Consider the following 6,000-nt stretch of genomic DNA (forward strand, 5'->3'; position numbering starts at 1 on the left):
TATAGACAGTAGCACTGACAGCTGATACACATTATGATTTTTTTTTTATTTAATCTATTTTTCAGTATATTTTATACTTGCTCTCAAGACTGACAAGGCAAATTTCCCGCCCTGTCACGCTTTTAAATGCTAACGTCATTTGAGCCTGCGCTTAGCGGCTGTTTCAGCAGAGTGGCACCATCGGCAGTTCTCGCCACCATGCTTTGTCAACGCCAGCTTTCGTTGATCATGCAGTAAGTAAAATATGGAGGTACTCATCTAACCTTGCGAAGATGTCTTTAGCTTTCTTGATCTGGAAGTAAGTTTCCAGCGGTCCACTTAAGAAGTACTGCACTTTCATCTTCATATTATCTTTAAATAGATGGATTACCATGACCCCACGTTTCTTATCTTGTTTTAGATTTTCCTGTTAGTCCTTTTATGGGCAGAGCATAAGGAACATTTTTGAACATTTATCGGAATCCCCGAAGAAGAAAGTGTCGTCCTCTCAAAACGTTGCAAGCGTCGGATGTTTATTCTCAGCGATGCTTCATTTTATACTTGGGCTCTAGAATATTCTCAAGTGGCAACATTCTAGACGGTTTTTGCCATCTCATCAAATGGTCGTAAAGCATTCGACTATCTGCTTTACAACAGTTAAACCAGTAATTCAATCAGCGCAGCTGTGAAAGTTAAGTGTTTCAAATCATTTCTTTCTACAGCAATTGTATGTGTATTCTAATAAAAAAAATAAAGTTTTTTTTCAAAAATTAGTGGTATCATTCACAAGACATCTTGTACTAACGATTGCAAGTTGAGTCACAAGTCATCACAGATATTAATGCAGTCCTTCTGTGTGTTAATGATGAGCTTGATGCTGGGCTTGATGGACCCTTGGTCTGACCCAGCATGGCAATTTCTTATGTTCTTATATTATTTTTTCTTTACTACTTTTTTGTGTGCATTAGATAGAGTGAAATTTGTTCTTCTTGTTTGTAAAGTGGGTGGACCATGGCCCTCCCAGGCCCACCCGAGACTATGCCACTGTTCCTGCCCTCACACCTACCCGCACAAGTAAATAGAAGGCTTGGCAACCCCGACATAATACTGAAGTGTATTGGGGCTGCCAAGCCTTCATATTTACAGTGCATTCAGAAAGTATTCAAACCCCTTCACTTTTTCCACATTATTTTTTACTTTACAGCCTTATTCTAAAATGGATAATATGCATTTTTCCCTCCTCTACCACAATAGCCCATAATGAAAATGCGAAATCAGGTTTGAAGAAATTTGTACAAATTAAAAAAAACAAAACAAAACTGAATATTTTGACCAAGAAGTTATTCTCCATACGGGGTTAATGTAGACGTGGACTAGACAGTTTTCCTTTGAACAATATTGGCCGGATTTTAAAAGGCCAAAAAAAAAAAAAAAACCCTGCGTGCGCCGAGCCTATTTTGCATAGGCTCGGTGGCGCGCACAAGCCCCGGGACGCGCGTAAGTACCAGGGCTTTGCTAGGGGGGTGTGTCAGGGGCGGCTCGATGTTCGGGGCATTCTGGGGGGCGTGGTGCTGGCCCGGGGGCGTTCCGGGGGGGTGTGACCGAGGCCTCCGGACCAGCCCCCAGGTCGGGTGATGGTGCGGCAGCGGGCCATCGGCGTGCGCGAGTTACGCCTGCTTCGAGCATAGGGGTACATTTTAAAAACCGGCGCGCGCGAACAAAAGTATGCCAGATTTTATAAGATATGCGTGTAGCTGCGCATATCTTATAAAATCCGGGGTCGGCGCGTGCAAGGGGGCACACATTTGTGCAATTTGTGCGTGCCGAGCCTTGCGCGCGCTGCCCGTTCCCTCCACCCAACTCCACACCTTCCCCTCCCTTCCCTTCCCCTACCCAACCCGCCCCCCGGAACGCCCCAAACGTCGTGCCGTCCCCCGACACGCCCCCCTAGCAAAGCCCCGGGACTTACGCGTGTCCTGGGGCTTGCGTGCGACACCGAGCCTATGCAAAATAGGCTCGGTGCGCGCGGGGTTTTTTTTTTTTTTTTTTTAAGAGTTACGCGCTTAACTTAAGCACGTAACCCTTTTAAAATCCGGCCAATAATCCTGGTAGAGCCATGACAGCAGGACCACACATCATAAGATGTATCACACCAATCAGGTTTACACATGATGACATCAGTTGCAATGACTGATTGGGATCCGAATTTATACTGACTCCCTTGTGCATGTCTGCAAAAAACAAGGTTTCGCTGTGGTAGGATGAATTAAATTATCAGTTGCAAGAATAGAAGTGTGGTGAACCGTGAAGCAGATGCATTTTGAAACATAGATCTATGTCAGGTGGAATTTTGTCACTAAGGAAGTACAGTCAGTTTGAGTGATTTTTATTTGTATTGAAAACTTAAAAAAAAAAAGTGACTATTGGGATTTATGACTATAGCAGCAGCCGCAGCCTTGAAACAGGACAAATGTCTCTGCTCTGCACTGGGTTCATGATTGTCCCTGTCAACATTTTTTAGCTGAATACGTAATTCAAAAAGGTACACTTAGATGTTCTGTATATATGGCAAAATAAAACAACAACATCTGAAAGCCTGACTGAATAGCCAGGTTTTAATTAAGTTTCTGAAGGCCAGGTAATTGACCTCCTGTGGGATCAAATTCCAGATTACCGGAGCAAAACAAGAGATTGTACTAGGAAGTTTAATCTCAGAGGACAAAGGAATATATATAAAATCAAATACTGAGCAGAATGGAGAGGTCTACAAGGAATACATACATCTCAGTCCCAAATTCTTCAAAGCTTTAAACATTAGAGAAAGAGCCTTGAATTTGATTCTGTAAAGAACCAGCAGCTATTAACAGCCTTTTAAAATGGACTGATATACTTGCTTTTCACTTCCACCAACAACCTAGTAGTTGTATTCTGCATAAACTGGAGTTGTCTGATACTGCTTGCTGGTAAGCCGTGATATAGCGAATTGCAGTAGTCTATTTATTTATTTATTTAATTAACAGTTTTTCTATACCGTCGTTTGGAGACACTATCACAACGGTTTTACAAATCGCACAGTAAGGGGCGGATTTTCAGAGCCCTGCTCGCGTAAATCCGCCCAAAACCGGGCGGATTTACGCGAGCAGGGCCCTGCGCGCCGGGAAGCCTATTTTACATAGGCCTCCCGGCGCGCGCAGAGCCCCGGGACTCGCGTAAGTCCCGGGGTTCTCCGAGGGGGGCGGGCCCGGTCGTCGCGGCGTTTCGGGGGCGTGTCGGCAGCGTTTTGGGGGCGGGTACGGGGGCGTGGCTACGGCCCGGGGCGGCCTCTGGGAGGCGTAAATCCCCCGACAAAGGTAAGGGGGGGGTTTAGACAGGGCCGGGCGGGTGGGTTAGGTAGGGGAAGGGAGGGGAAGGTGAGGGGAGGGCAAAGGAAAGTTCCCTCCGAGGCCGCTCCGATTTCGGAGCGGCCTTGGAGGGAACGGGGGTAGGCTGCGCGGCTTGGCGCGCGCCGGCTATACAAAATCCATAGCCTTGCGCGCGCCGATCCAGGTTTTTAGCAGATACGCGCGGCTCCGCGCGTATCTACTAAAATCCAGCGTACTTTTGTTTGCGCCTGGAGCGCAAACAAAAGTAGGCTATTCGCGCGCCTTTTAAAATCCGCCCCTAAAAGTATAAAATAAGATTTTTGTAGAAAATCAGAGAATGAATGGCAGTTGCTAAATATCTCCTATCAAGGAGAGAGCGCAACTGTTGAATCATCTTAAAATGAATAAAAGTATCTTTCACACTTGTAATTCCAAACCTCTAGACTTTGAGCTACCATCACTTTAGGTCACAGGTTCACTCCTTCTAGTAATGGAGAACCATGTAATTCTCTGTTATGTTTGCTAATCCATAGCAGCCAAGACTTAGATGGATTCAATGTAACTATATTAGTGTGCATCCACTTGGCTACTGCCTGCACGCATCTATTTCATTTAGAAACACCTAGGTTATGATGATCACCTAGAGTGCTGTACAGCCGAATGCCATCTGCAAAAACATGTTATTTAATGCCAAACTGATTTATCACCTTCCTCAGGAGTTGGAGATAGATGTTGAAGAGAAATGGAGTAATATTGAGACCAGCAGGACCCCATAATGTAACAACCACTCAAATGTGCAACAATCAATGACTTGCACATATTGATATCTGTCTTATAAGTGAGTAAAACAAGTCCAAGGCAATATCTCCATGTAAAGGAGTGGTCCTACTATACCTACTTAATCTGCGTGGGACCAGGCTAGAGGCTTGGTCCATCTTAAACCTTAGAGCAGTGGTTCTCAACCCTGTCCTGGGGACCCCCCCAGCCAGTTGGGGGGGGTCCCCAGGACCCCCCCCCCCGACTTTTGGCAAGTCTTGTGGGGGTCAGGAGGCCCCCCCCCCAAGCTGGCCAAAAGTCCCTGGGGGTCCGGGAGCGATCTCCTGCACTTGTGACGTCGGGTGACAGGAACCAAAATGGCGCCAGCGCTACCTTTGCCCTGTCATATGGTAAGGGCAAAGGGCCACCGGCGCCATTTCTATTAACGCAGCCATGGCCCGAGAGCGGGAGATTGCGCCGGGACCCCCCCACTGGACCCCAGGTAATTTAAAACATTTTGGGGGGGTTCAGGAGGGTGGGGGATTTGTTTTAAAGGGTCGGGGTGGGTTTTAGGGTTGTTTTGGTGTGCCGGTTTTCCCGCCCTCCCCCTCCCCCGATTTGCGATTTTTTAACAAAAAAAACCCATGACTATCAGATTTCCCTCCCCCCCCCAGCCAAAATCGATCGTTAAGACGATCGATCACATGATTCACATCCCTAATTTTTTTTAAATAATGGATGGATAACCATGCATTTCAAAGATATCTGCAAATAAAGAAATTATTTTTTTAATTCAATGAACAGTTAAGCTCTATAATTTATTGCAAGAGGATATGGTCAAGGCAACTAGCATAGTTGGGTTTAAAAGGGGTTTGACCTGTTACATTTCCTGGCCATGGCAGACCTGCGGCCGGGTTCACTCACCCCCGACGCCGGGCCTCCGGAGCTGGCCTGACTTCCTTGGTTGCGGTGGGCAGTATCCTCCATGCCCATGCTCCTCCCGTGTTCCCGGGACCCTCCTGTGCTACAACGAGTTCCTCCGGGGCTGACCAGGCCTCCTCGCGTGCGGTGCTGGGAGACACCATCACCTCCTCCTCTTTGGCCTGTCGGCCCTAGGCGCGTGTGTCTCTCCAGGATTTAAAGGGGCTGCAGTGGGAAAGTCTCCCATGGCCCCAGGTGATGATGTCAACTGACTCCACTATATAAGGCAGGCTTAGATGCTCAGAGCCTGCCTTGGCAACAGGTCTTCATGCTTCTCTGTTGTGTGCTTCATTGCTGATCCAGTACCTGCTCCAGTTCCTACTCCAGCTCCTGTTCCTGCCCTACCTTCGGACAGACTTCCTTGGCTTGACCCAGACTTGAACCTGACTTCGACCTTGCCGCCTGCCTCCGATCATTCTGCCTGAACCTGACCTTGTCTTTAGCCGCCTGTCTTCGACCTTCTGCCTGGACTCGATCTTGGCCCTCATCTCACCTTGCTGGGACCCTCCAACTCCGCTGCCTTCCGGCATTCTGCCCTCTGGACACCTCTCTCGGGATCAACCATGCGGAGACCTACCTAAGTCCAGCTAGCCCCGCTACCCGAGGGCTGGTATTGGCGAAGCTCCAGTCAGCCTCCGCTTCCTGTTTGGCCTCGCCTCCCAACAGTGGGGACTTGTGGCACCAACACCACCTTGGGCCAAGGTTCAACTTCCACAACATGACCATCTTCCTGGATGAAAAGTCCATTGCAATTTTTAGCTAGGTGGACTCAGGAGAAAGCCACTGTTTTATAGAAACACAGAATAACTGTAACCCTCTGTTTTCTTTAACACTTTATAGACATACAAAAAGGCATGTTTGAGGCCCTATGGTGGGGTTTAATCATAGCTCCAGCAGATTTTTAAAATTTTATCATCCCATA

This window comes from Rhinatrema bivittatum, chromosome 7 (assembly GCF_901001135.1).
Source record: "Rhinatrema bivittatum chromosome 7, aRhiBiv1.1, whole genome shotgun sequence".
NCBI classification, from domain to species: Eukaryota; Metazoa; Chordata; class Amphibia; order Gymnophiona; family Rhinatrematidae; genus Rhinatrema; species Rhinatrema bivittatum.